The sequence below is a fragment of the Tiliqua scincoides genome, chromosome 10, assembly GCF_035046505.1.
Source record: "Tiliqua scincoides isolate rTilSci1 chromosome 10, rTilSci1.hap2, whole genome shotgun sequence".
Classification (NCBI taxonomy): Eukaryota; Metazoa; Chordata; class Lepidosauria; order Squamata; family Scincidae; genus Tiliqua; species Tiliqua scincoides.
In genome coordinates this window covers 24,750,803-24,764,853 of record NC_089830.1, presented here as the reverse complement: position 1 = coordinate 24,764,853, position 14,051 = coordinate 24,750,803, and the positions used below count along the sequence as shown (strand labels likewise).

Genomic DNA, 14,051 nt, shown 5'->3' with positions numbered 1-14,051 from the left:
AAAGGCTGCAATCCTATCCACACTTACCCAGGAGTAAGCCCCCTTGACTATCATTGTTAAAACTATAGACACAGTAGCCTGTTAAAAGTACAATCTACAACATTTTCTCAAATGCAGTCAAGGTAGCATCAAGTCTAATATATTAAAAATAAAACCCACATTGAAACGAACAGAAACCCACCTTAAATTGGCTCATGACCCACTGGTGGATCCTGACCCACAGGCTGGGAAACACTGGTTTACCCAGTTTTTAACGCACATTTTTGTTCCAGGATTGGCATCAGCACACAACACTGTCAGGCCTTGCAAAGCCTACCACTGCCCCCCCCCCCATTGAAAACACAATTTTTTTTCCCTATCGGAGCTCCTTCCAATGCTGGCCAGCTGGTTGGTTGGCAACCTGCAGTCTCGAAAGACTATGGTATAAGCCTACAGCACCCAGTATTCCCAAGCAGTCTCCCATCCAAGTACTAACCAGGCCTCACCCTACTTAGCTTCCGAGATCATGGTATAAGCCTACAGCACCCGGTATTCCCAGGCTGTCTCCCATCCAAGTACTAACCAGGCCTGACCCTGCTTAGCTTCCCAGATCATGGTATAAGCCTACAGCACCCGGTATTCCCAGGCTGTCTCCCATCCAAGTACTAACCAGGCCTGACCCTGCTTAGCTTCCGAGATCAGACAAGATCAGGCATGTGTAGGGTAACAGTTGCTGGTAGTCACCATTTCAATTTCCCACAATGCCCCTGGTATAGCGTCACTCTGGGGCACTGCTGATGCCCCCAAGATGTTGTGTCCCCCAGATGCACTGCTGCTGCTTGCCAGGGTCCAGTGATGTCGGTGGGTGCCTACTGAGGGGCACTTTGCCAGAGGTGTCTCAAACCTGCACCGGACTATGGAGCCTTCCAAAGATAAGCTTGTGCCCTCCACATCTCTCCAACGTGCAACAGCACTCCGCCCTGTCTCCTCTTTCCTTGGCCTCTCTAAAAATAACCCCCGCCAATTCTGTCACCAAATGGAAAGCATGAACATTTTTAAACTGCACTCACCAGCCCACTGCAAAACCACCTAATGGCTCTCACCAGGAAGCCACATCCTTCGCAACATCCTCCAAAGCCATCTAAACGTCGAAGTTTAAATTCCCAGTTGATGCAGCCTCCCCCCCTCCACCCCATAACTCCAAGTTTTGCTATATGAATCAATGGGGCTGCTTGGGGTTCTGGCTTTCGGGTCCTGCACCTCACCTTAGCCTAACTTTTTCGCACTTTGTGTGGCGCTGTAGCTGGCGCACACAGAGTCCTACCCCTCCAAACTAACCACCGTTCTGCCTTCCACACAGGATCAGACAACTTAGGGAGCCCGGGCAGAGGTTCTGCAACCCTATGAGCCACCAGCCTTGCGCTACACAGGCCCCCCAAAAAGCCAACAGCAGCAAGAGAGTAACACCTCCAAAGGCCTCTTGCTTTCTCCAAATACTTCACCTACTCTCCCCTATGGCCTCACACGCCTAACAACTGTCCCTTAAAGCCTACGTCACGTCTCTTCTCATCCTTCAGACTCAAGTCCAAATTCCCCCTGTTTCGGTGAGCCTCTGTTGCAGAGAACTGAACCTACAATCACACATTCGTGAACCTGGCAGAAAGACCCAGTGCACAAAATGACTCTTTACATCTAGTAAACATGTACATCTAGGAAAGCATGTGAAATTGCACCTAACAAGTCCATCCCGTCTTGCCCTTGCTTTGCCATCCCCTCCTTCCCTCATCTGTCTCCTCCACCTGTCTGAATTTACAGTAGACTGGAAGCTCCTTGGGGCAGAAAGCTCCCTGCCTTGCTCTCTCTTCGGTACACTGATGATGCTTTCAGGAAGCACTCTCTGGAGCTTGAAACTCTGAAGCGCGTTTGTCGAGGAGAGATCGACTCAATTCAGACCGAAAGAGGCTCATGAATGAGCCCCAGATTGGTGCACATTTTGCTGCCTTCTTGCGCATAACTTCCCTCCCTGTTGGGCACTAAGCTCAGCTTGCCATAAAATGAAATTTGACCAAGTATGGCCCATGCTAGCCCAGAACCTGGAACTAAAGGCCAGAGCTTGAGTGGGTCTGCTTTGGAGAGCAAGTGCTAGCCCTGGTTTCCCCGAGTCGGATGTCACAGCAAACTGCGGGTAGCGCAAAACACACAAAACAGAGAAGGAAGGGGGGAGGCGAGACAGGAGCATGTTTGGAAGGCAGTCTGTGTGGCAATAAAACATACACAGTTTTCCGGTATCTGTTAAAACCTGTGAAATCTGCAACTTTGAAATTAATATTTTTAGTTATTCGAAGAGGGGGACATGCCATCTCTCTCTCTCTCTCTCTCTCTCTCTCTCTCTCTCTCACACACACACACACACACACACACACACACACACACACACACACACAGAGCCTCTTTGCCTCTAGGATGTGAGTTTCTCATTTGCTCCACTGAGAAACAAACACCTCTTTCCCTCCCGTTTTCCTTGCATGTTTATTATGTGCCCCTGGCCATACTTAAGGCAATCTTGAATAAAAAATGTGCTGGGGGGGAGATGGGAGAAATAAAGCAGCTATTTGAGACTGTGTGGGTGAGGGTGTGAAAGGAGGGGGAGCTCGGCGATATGAAAGGCCCACAGCAAAGCAGTCAGCAGCTGCTTGGGATTCCAGGCTGGCACTCAGGGCTTTGTTCCAGGATAAGCCCCTCCGAACGAGGGGAGGGCAAGTGAGCTTTCATCTCCCTGTCGGTCGGGCAGGGAAGGGGGGGGGGCGAGAAAAACTCTGGCAAGGCTAAGTGCCCAGAAACGGCTAAACGCCAGGGAACCAGCTGGGAAACCCAAGAGAAGAAAGGGAGGCTGATTCACAAACACCGGCCCACAGACAGAAGGTTTCTCTCCGCAGAACATCTCAAACCGAGACAGATGACAGAGCAGGGCAGGTTGTCTCTCTCATCCTCCAGGAAGGCTGGAGCCCCCAAGGGTGCCCAAAGACCGGAGCAAGAGGCAAGAATAGGGTTGGATCTGCCGAGAAGGAAGACACTTTGGATGCAGATCAGGCAGGCACAAGGGCTAGTGCCAGGGTGGCTGCAAGGTGGGAAGGAAAGCCAGTGGGTAGAAGAGGCACTGGCAGACTGGGGGAGGGGGGTTGGGGGTTCTCCACTTCTGCTCTGTGCACACACCGTTCTGTTGAACCCCTGCTCGGTTTCCAAAAAAAGCCCGACAAGAGCCGGTTTCCCAGAGTCAAGACTGGGATGAGCATCTACACTGCAGGCAACGATGCTGCTCACGTCCTGCTTTCAGAACTGGGAGAAAAAGAGCCCCCCCCCTCCAGCCTCACACTCCCCAGCAGTCCTTACACAAAGCAGTTTCAGCGGAGCCACCACAAGAGTCCAAAGCGTGGCACAACCTTCCACATTCTCTCTACCCCACACACTTTCCAAGGGAAACAGACAGCAGACAGGCAACATGGGAGATCGTGGCAAACAACCGGCGATATTTGTGTCGAGTGGGGATGCAAGCAAGCCCCCCCCCCAAGAGCTGGAGAAGGTGTCTGGGTATTGGGGGGCACTGTGCTCCTCTTAAAGGAGCTGGGATTTTGGTAGGTGTTGCTTACCGATCAGACTAAGAGACCTCCCTGCCCCAAAATTAACGATAGAGAAAATTAGTTGCACACCCAGGGGCTGTGGGGCCTAAGGCACCAATGTTGTGATGTCAGAAAACATAATGACATCATGTGATATCACTTCTGGGTTCTCACCGTCTTTTCCTGAGTCATGAAGTGGCTGGGGCTTGTGGACACTCAGAGTGGCTTTGTGACTTAGGAAGCGACAGAAGCTGGCACCCCCCTTCAAGTGGCACCTAAGGCATGTGTCCTGGTTTGCCATACCTTAGATATGCCACTGGGCAACACCGTCATCTTCCATGCACAGCAAATATGCCAACCCTCCTCCGTTTGCGGTCACTGCAGTGCCACTGAGTCTTTTGGGGGGGTTAATTTCCCTTGATAAAGGTACCGTCGAAAAGGACTGGGGCACCGGTTTTTGCAGAGGTCCTTCAGACATGTGCCTCATCTCATGCCCCACCATCCCTGGCTGTCAAAAGCCCATTTGAATGTGTAAAAGAGAACAGTTTGCCCCACTTGCCAGTGTCACCCTGGCCTGCCAAGAGAGGGGAGAAGAGGCCTGGATACTTTTGCGCCTTGCCGTGGCACAACTGGAGGGGAAAATAAAGCAGCAGCAAGATGAAAGGAGGAAATGAAATACAAATTAAGAGCCCAGCAGGAACAGCTGCAAGGCCAAATTAAAAGCTTTCCACTTTGGGCATCGTTTCGAGGCAGGCACCAGGGCGTTAAGAGGCCCCAAATCACTCTTCGTGTGGCAGAGAGAGACGTGTCCGCAGGCGGCTTGGACGTTAGAAGCGCTGTTCGCCTCAAGGCTACGCAGTCCCAGATCCCGTGCCCCTCAGGCCCACGGCTCTCTTTCACTCCTTCTTAGGGAATAAATTCTATCCTACCCTGTTAGGACATTCAGGGTGGCGTCACCTGTTTTCGTGATGGCTGAAAAGGGCAGCCTCCGTGGCAGGGTTGCCAACTGGGCTCCCAACACTATTCCCGACATCAGGAGACTGTCAAGACATCATAGCCCTGCTCAGGTCCTCATCTCCATGGGGAAACCAACGTCGGAGGGATTCCTAGGATCGTGCCAGCTTAGCCCCGTCCCTACGCTGACATCCCCATCCCTTGACCTCCCGATGACCAGGGATCATCTGCAGTGACAAACCTTTGGGAGAGGTGGAGTTAACGCAGTCGCATCTTTGGAGGGGTGGGGCTAAGCAAGTGGGAAGGAGGGACCTGCCTGGCCACTGCCAGCCAGTACAGATGACACTAGAGTGCCCTGTCTCAGCAGTCCCAAAGGATCTCCTCTATGGAGAACTCGGGCAAGGAAAGCGCCCTACAGGTAGACCACAGCTGCGATACAAGGACATCTGCAAGAGGGATCTGAAGGCCTTAGGAGTGGACCTCAACAGGTGGGAAACCCTGGCCTCTGAGCGGCCCGCTTGGAGGCAGGCTGTGCAGCATGGCCTTTCCCAGTCTGAAGAGACACTTGGCCAACAGTCTGAGGCAAAGAGGCAAAGAAGGAAAGCCCATAGCCAGGGAGACAGACCAGGGACAGACTGCACTTGCTCCCAGTGTGGAAGGGATTGTCACTCCCGAATCGGCCTTTTCAGCCACACTAGACGCTGTGTCAGAACCACCATTTCAGAACGCGATACCAGAGTCTTTCGAGACTGAAGGCTGCCAACAGACAGACCGCCCTGTCTCAGCAGCTTCACAGGGGTGTGGTGGGGAACACACAGCATCCAGGGGCACGCAACAAAGGGCAAGCCGCTTTTGCAAAGAAAATAATTCTTGAAAGGTACTCTGTGAACGCTCAGCCCAGCCCCCTTGGGAGCACTGGAAATTTGGGTGCAGGATGACATGGGTGGCAAGAGAACAAGCCCTTGCAGCCGCTCACCTCCCACAGATCCAAACACGTCCTCTTGAACAATTGCCCCGAGCAACCCACATGCCGGCGCATAAACAGCAAGAGCATTCCTGCTTTGCATGCATAGAACTAAAGGCCGACAAAGGGCTTTCCTCCTTCCACGGGGACTCCAGGCTCACCGACGTGAACCAAGGAAACCCAGTGAACTCCGAGGAAACCCAGTGAACCAAGTGGGACCTCTCACAGCACTGGATCAGGGCTTCACAAACAAACCCTGCGATCCTTGTGCGTGGAGGCGATGGCAGCTGTCCGACGTGGACAATTTATTCCAGCTTCAGAATCTGGTTTTCTGTCAGCAGAATAGGGGAGAAGGGGGGCTTCTTGTTTGATACCCCATCCTCAATTTCTAGGCTTCCTGCCTGCAGAGGAAAAACTGACAAGCCTGGATGACAGCGCATCCTGGGCTCGGAGAAATGGAGTAAAAAGTCACATGCGTTGAAATTCCCGGGGCCTTTGAACTGGGGCTTGCTGTGATTTGTTTATCAGCTGTCTTGCATATGATTGATCCTAGAAAGGCAGAATATAAATGCTACAATTCATACCATGTGCTGTGGCACCCAAGGACACTGCAGTCAACTCACAGGAGCGCTGCAGGATATTTTAAATTTTCAGTGGAAAATTTGTGAACACGGCCTAGGGGCACTGTGAAAAAAATTACTGATACACTGAGGGGGCTGTGAAACAAGGACGTTTGGGCACCTCTGGCCTCAACGAACAAACCTGTAAGGTGAGCAGCCTTGTAGCTCTGCCTCAGTTCAGACACCACGGACTTTTAAACACGGTTTGGAGAGTTGTGCGGATCGACAAACCAGGGTTTGCAAACCAGAATCCAGCACGGTGGTTCCAAGTGGGTTTTTCCATCTGTGGTTTGTGTGGCAAAATGCAAGCATTGGCCAAATATGGTAATGTCACATCACCTCTAAAGGCTGCAGCACTCTGATGAAGGAGCAGGCCAAAAATCAAGGCAAACAGGATGTTCTCAGCTGTGGTTGCCAGTTGCATGCTTGGAAGCTCAAGTGATTCTTTGGGTACCAAACCAGTGCAAAGCTACGACCGCCACGATGACTGAATAGACCAGCAATTGTCAACTTTTCTGCATCTCACAGAACACCGAGAAAGCACTAAAATTGTCAAGGGACACCATCAATTTTTTGACAACTGACACGGCACACTGCACTGCAGGCCGGGGGTTCACATCCCCCCAATGGCCCTAATAATATATGACCCTCCCCCAAATTCCCACAGCACACCTGCAGACCACTCACGGTACACCAAGCTTGTCACCGTCGTAATTTTCTCTTGATGCAATCGATACAAGTCCGGGAGCTACCCCCCTCCACTGCATACGGATGGAAGGTTTTATAGAAGACTTGTAAAGCTTGCACGAGACCCATTTCCTGAAACTGACCACCTGCCCACTCTGGGCAATCCTGGCAGGAGGGGATGCAACTCTGAACCTGCCCAAGCCTGAGAGGTAACCACCTTCCCCCAAACCCTGCAAACAACAACAGCCACTTCTAGCCCGGAGACGGGGAAATTGCACAAAAGACTGTCACCGCGGTGTTGCAATATGTCCACCAGCTGGAGCAGGGCACCCGCCGAGCACACGCTAAATTGTATGCAAATCAAGCTAATTATGCATAAATACGGCAGGCAGGTTAGCCGCAGCCCGCCGGCGTGAGCGCCGAAGCTGAACAGGCTCTCTAGCCCCGAGCTGGCAGGGCTGGATCTCAACGCTCCATGCTATTTTATTCATCTCTTTGGAAAACTAACGGCTCCTGAAACCAGGGCTACTAAAACCCTTTGATTATGGATTTGACAGTCTCATGGGACAGTCTTTCTCTCTCTAACCTCTACTGGCTGCAGACATACTTGAAATTGACCACGCCAGTCAACACTTTAAATCTGAAAATTATGCAGGGGATGGACAGAGTGGATAGGGAGATGCTCTTTACACTCTCACATAACACCAGAACCAGGGGACATCCACTCAAATTGAGTGTTGGGAGAGTTAGAACAGACAAAAGAAAATATTTCTTTACTCAGCGTGTGGTTGGTCTGTGGAACTCTTTGCCACAGGATGTGGTGATGGCGACTAGCCTGGATGCCTTTAAAAGGGGATTGGACAAGTTTCTGGAGGAAAAATCCATTATGGGGTACAAGCCATGATGTGTATGCGCAACCTCCTGATTTTAGAAATGGGCTATGTCAGAAGGCCAGACGCAAGGGAGGGCACCAGTATGAGGTCTCTTGTTATCTGGTGTGCTCCCTGGGGCATTTGGTGCGCCGCTGTGAGATGCAGGAAGCTGGACTAGATGGGCCTATGGCCTGATCCAGTGGGGCTGTTCTTATGTTCTTAAACTACAATTCCCAGGAGGCCTTGCAGGTCTTGTTGTCTGGTGTACTCCCTGGGGCATTTGGTGGGCCGCTGTGAGATCCAGGAAGCTGGACTAGATGGGCCTATGGCCTGATCCAGTGGGGCTGTTCTTATGTTCTTAAACTACAATTCCCAGGAGGCCTTGCAGGTCTCTTGTTATCTGGTGTGCTCCCTGGGGCATTTGGTGGGCCGCTGTGAGATACAGGAAGCTGGACTAGATGGCTGTTCTTATGTTCTTACAAGCACATCCATTTCAACTTTGTTAATGGATCTGAAAATCAGGTCATTTTCCTTGCTTTCTTTCTGTATTCTCTTCTGTTTCTCTCACCCAATTATATCAGGATGCAACGCCAGTGTGAAGTGTTGTGTCCCATCGCTAGATATTTAGTGTAATACTAGTAAACAAGTAATTTTTTTTACATTAGAAAACTGGCGGCATTCGGTTGGAGCCGGGCTGGCCTACATCCGTGGTTTTCAAAGGCAGGACGGGCCTCTCGTGGGAGGGAGGGAGACAGATGCCAGGGAAGTGCTAAGAGTGCCTGGCGGAACCTGCCAGAAGGCACCCTGCCAACTAGCTGCCACCCTGCCCAAAGAGACACAAGCCAAAGAGCCTGGCAGACTCCAGTCCTTGCGACAAGGGTTGGTGCTGAGAATCAACTTTCTCCTCCTGCTTCCTCAATGGCTTCCCTGGGGTCCTCCTCCCGGTGGCCCACCAGTATGCCGTCTCCCATGAAACCATATGGATCCCACCTTCCTTCGATTGGCTGCAGCCATGGACGTTTTTGTCTACAAATTATTGCATTTATGTTTGAAGTTTGGGGAAGCACAACCTGCTGGTGAGAAAGAACAAAGGTTTGAGGAACTCTGGGCCACATCAAGAGTCCTTCTGGTTAGACCCGGCTTGTGGAAGGAGCCCTCTTCCCGTGACCTGGGGCGTGAAAACGAGCTGGCTGACCACACTCCCTGCCCTTGCAAAGCACCTTCTACTTCCTCTGATCTGGCTTGCGTGCATGGTAGGGTTGGGAGGGGGAGCTGTCCAACCTTTCCCCCTTTCTGCTGCTGACAAGGCACCCTCTCCTAAGGCCAGCTTGGTCTTTGCCTGGTTGGCAACCTTCAGTCTCGAAAGACTATGGTATAAGCCCACAGCACCCAGTATTCCCAGGCAGTCTCCCATCCAAGTACTAACCAGGCCTGACCCTGCTTAGCTTCCGAGATCATGGTAGAAGCCTACAGCACCCGGCATTCCCAGGCAGTCTCCCATCCAAGTACTAACCAGGCCTGACCCTGTTTAGCTTCCAAGATCAGACGAGATCAGGCATGTGCAGGGTAACCGTTGCTGTTGCCTGTGGGGCAAACATTTCTTGTTTGCTGCCTTGAGTATCTACGAAAACAGGCCACCACGGCTCTTTTCTCAGCTGCAGAAAAGGCATTTGGAGAGAGCCTGCTTTCATTTTGCACACCCTGCTACAGAGCAGGATCCATGAATACGATGGGGAGAAGTAGATAAGAGTCTCTTATCTCATCATGGCTGGTTTATTATTATTGTTGTTAATTGCTTTGGGAGAATCCTTTCCTTTATCTTGCTTTAGGCAACAGCAGAAGGTGCCAGGGATTATGCAAACACAAGGCAATTTTTACCAGGGGTCCTGGGGTGTGCTCCCCACATCCTGCACAGAAGACATTCATCCAGGACTGTCTTGATCAGGTCAGTAAGCCACAGGCGGTGCCAACGCTAAGCTTTTTACAACTCCTGGGGCACAAGCCTGCCAGCCTTAGAAGCTGGCCAGTCGTGTTTACTTCCTGCCCCCTATCCTGGCAGCATTAGTAGGGAAGCCAAACTAGAATCGCACAACAAATCATTTCGGAAGTGGACTCCGCTTGAATGCCCTGGTCGTGCCCCTTGGCAGCGGATGGCTGGGCATGACTCCTAACATAGCCCTCTCTCCTCCCCACCCTAGCGTTGCCTGGCACTTGGCAGGGAAGTTAAATTGGGAATATGGATGCTCAAGCAATGGACACAAATTCACTTTGGTTTCCTCTTAAATAGATACGGAGGGAAGGAGCATCAAGACTGGGGAACCCATGACTGAAATGGGATCTGAACCAAAGCAAGCAGTTCATTCCTCTTCCAAGGATGGGTGAGATGGAGACACTCTCCAGAATGGGGGCAAAGAACTTGACCGTATTTGCACCACCCCAGGAAAAGGTGGTGCGCACCTCACCACCCACAAAGGAAGAGAATGAATGGGGGGCGCTTTGCCAAAGGCCTCCCACAAACCTGGAGCCAACCCCACTTGTGGATCAGTTTGGCTGCTCTGGGGTCTCAACCAGTGGCATAGTTAGAGGGGTGCAAAGCACTAAGTTTTGCACGGAACCTCACCGCAGCGTGCAAGGGGCCCCTCCCCTTCAGTGCCATTCCAGGCAGTGGGAGCAAGCAGACGCCTCTGTTTTGCCTGGAATGGTTCTGAAGGGGAGGGGCCCTTTCCACGCTCCGGTGAGGTTCCATGCAAAACTTAGTGCTTTGCACCCCCTCTAACTACGCCACTGGTCTCAATTTCCCCATTCTGCTTTTCATACTGGTTTTGAGTTTTTCTACAGCTGTTTGTGGTTTGCTGCCTGTTAGCAACTAAACATTCTACTGTTTGTGCCCGTTGACCTTTCTCTCTTAAAACTACTGTATTTCTCGTCATCTGTTTTGGATTATGCTCACCACTTCGTTACAATTCCATTTAAAAACCAGTTTACAAAGCTCTTCAACACAACCATATTCTTATTGCTGCTATCACTGCAAATATTACAGGAAAACTTGCCCTACAACACAGCCCAGAATCCTTTACAACATACAATGGTTCCACGGTAGACATGGCACAGCAAAGGTAACATGGGAAGGGTTGCAAACCACTGGGGTAGATGGAACGGTCCATCTCGGAGTATTGTGTCCATTTCTGGTCGCCGCATCTCATAAAAGGCATAGTGGAAATGGAAAAGGTGCAAAAGAGAGCGACTAAGATGATTACGGGGCTGGGGCACCTTCCTTACAAGGAAAGGCTACGGCGTTTGGGCCTCTTCAGCCTAGAAAAGAGGCGCCTGAGGGGGGACATGATTGAGATATACAAAATTATGCAGGGGATGGACAAAGTGGATAGGGAGATGCTCTTTACACTCTCACATAACACCAGAACCAGGGGGCATCCACTAAAATTGAGTGTTGGGAGAGTTACAGACAAAAGAAAATATTTCTTTACTCAGCGTGTGGTTGGTCTGTGGAACTCCTTGCCACAGGATGTGGTGATGGCATCTGGACGCCTTTAAAAGGGGATTGGACAAGTTTCTGGAGGAAAAATCCATTAGGGGGTACAAGCCATGATGTGTATGTGCAACCTCCTGATTTTAGAAATGGGCTATGTCAGAATGCCAGATGCAAGGGAGGGAACCAGGATGAGGTCTCTTGTTATCTGGTGTGCTCCTTGGGGCATTTGGTGGGCCGCTGTGAGATACAGGAAGCTGGACTAGATGGGCCTATGGCCTGATCCAGTGGGGCTGCTCTTATGTTCTTATGCTCCCTGGGGCATTTGGTGGGCCGCTGTGAGATACAGGAAGCCGGACTAGATGGGCCTATGGCCTGATCCAGTGTGGCTGTTCTTATGTTCTTATCTCAGAATTCACGTTTTACTTTTCGAACCTGGGTACAAGAATCAGCCAAGTTCAAATGGCACATGGGTTTGTTAACTAGCACAGTTGTGGGACGGGACCCACTAGGTGGGCCATCAGACAATTTCAGGTGGGTCGCCTAGCTCAGTCACCAATGAGAATACAGAGCAGAAAATACAGGGTATGGAGCTGCTGGGCAGGACGGGCTCCTGGTGGGAGAGAGGACTGGTGCTTTGCCCTCTCTCCCATAAATAGGTGGGAAGATGGGACCCTGGAAAGGGGGGAGAGCTGCATGGTTGGAGAAGGACCCAGGTCTGCTTCTGAGCTGGAGTTTGAACAGCACCAGCAGGTTGTGGAATGGGACCTTTGGCTGACTGCAGCTTGGGTTTGAAGCCTAAACTGATGATGTCACTTCTGGCCATGACATCACTTCCAGGTTAATGACATCACTTCTGGTGGGTCCTGGTGCTAAAACATTTGAGAGCTGCTGGTTTACTAGCAGATTCTCCTTGCCACAGGTGGAACTCCTTGCCACAGGATGTGGTGACAGCATCTGGCCTAGATGCCTTTAAAAGGGGATTGGACAAGTTTCTGAAGGAAAAATCCATTACGGGTTACAAGCCATGATGTGTATGTGCAACCTCCTGATTTTAGAAACAGGCTATGTCAGAATGCCAGATGCAAGGGAGGGCACCAGGATGAGGTCTCTTGTTATCTGGTGTGCTCCCTGGGGCATTTGGTGGGCCGCTGTGAGATATAGGAAGCTGGACTAGGTGGGCCTATGGCCTGATCCAGTGGGGCTGTTCTTATGTTCTCATGTAGATTGTTCAACCCAAACATGATTGTGCTTTGCTGCTAAAATGCAGGCTGTCTTCCTGCCCAAGTTTAGAAGTTAAAGTGAACAGAGTGAATGACCCCAATTGAGGCTGCCCTTCTGGTAAAAGCTCATCAAACTGAACATGTGCATCTGGCTGACTGCAAATTATACTTCTGCCCCCTGTCCTGCTGCCTGTTTTTATGCAACCAAGTGAAGGGGAGCATGTTGCCATGTTTGCCCATAGCGTACAGTTAATCCCCCCTCCACACAGCCATGTGTGTGGGCAAGAAATGTCCCTGAAATGCATTTTCTGCTGTGTCCACTTTGTAAAATAAGGAGCACCCAGGCTGCTTCTGGAAGAATCCCAGGCCTGATCAGTTTCAGATGAAAGGAAACAGGCTGGGGTGGCCCTTTAGTGAGCAAACCAAACTCTGCACATGCTCTGAGGCATTCTCCAACAGGTGCAGAGTGGAAATGCTCAGATGAGGTCATAAATAGACATGAACCTCAATATTAGAAATTGGGCCCTGGGGGCTAACTTTTTGAGATTGTTAGCCCTAAATAAACCTTCAGGCTTGTGTGCCTTTTCCCTGCCCGTCCTGGCCAGACGAGGTCCAATCACAGTCTGAAATGGGAATGGGGGGCCACGTAAAACATTATGGACTCACAGCCCAAGGCTGCAGCAGTACCCAAATGGTTGGGGGATTTAGTGGGAGAAGTTTGGAGATCTCTGAATAAAAGAACTCTCCGCATCTTCTCCAGTTCTCAGGCTTGTTTGGAAGAATTGTTTGACCATTCTAGTGGGACCAAACTGAGATATCTTTGTAGTGCACAGAGTGTCTCCCTCCCTCACAGGGTTGTTGTGAGGGTACTATAAAAAAAACCAAAAAAGAGGAAAGGACAGAGTCTTAGGGGCCAAGCGACCCACCTTTATAAAGGTAATTTTAAACACTGTTTGTACCACGAAGATTCATCACATAAACCCTTTGTTTTAGTTTTCAAAGGAAATATATATCCCAAATCATGAAGAGCCAGGGTGGTGTAGTTGTTTGGGAGGTGGACTTAGACCTGGAAGGTCCAGATTTGAACCATGATCATGGTCAATGAACCATGGTCCAGCCATGAAGTTTGAACCATGAACCATTTGAACCATGAACCATGGTCCAGCCATGAAGCTTCCTGGGTGACCTTGGGCCAGTCACTTTCTCTCAGACTCACCTACCTCACAGGGTTGTTGTGAGGATAAAAAGGAGGAGAGCAGCTGTGTACACTGCCCTGAGTTCCTTGGATATGAAAATGTAAAATATAAATATATAAATAAAGATGCCACATTAATGCTCAGCATTCACAACCACCTGAAGGCACATCAGCCCATTCACCGGGTGTCTGCATGATTTTAAATTTAAACGGCTCTACCTGCTCTTCCAGTCCCAGACAAAACTTTGCCAATCCTTTTCTTTTCCTAATCCCGATTTCTTTCTCTCTTTTTGTTTACTTTTCCTCCACCTGCAAACGGAAGTACCTGCTTCCTTTAGATATCCCGAGAGTCCCTTGGATTTTATTCAAGGGTTGTTATCGGTTTTTAAAAGGCGCACTCTGGGTGGAAGGCAAACTTCAGCTGGGCCCGCCTGGCTTGCTCCGGCGCCATCT

The 14,051-nt window shown here is 50.6% G+C and overlaps 1 protein-coding gene and 1 pseudogene across 1 annotated transcript in view; both read right to left on the bottom strand.

Moving 5' to 3' along the window:
- BCAM (basal cell adhesion molecule (Lutheran blood group)) overlaps positions 1-14,051 on the bottom strand; it is a 42,460-nt gene that overhangs the window by 16,823 nt on the left and 11,586 nt on the right. The window lies entirely within an intron of this gene.
- Positions 9,158-9,277, bottom strand: LOC136662026 (5S ribosomal RNA; annotated as a pseudogene).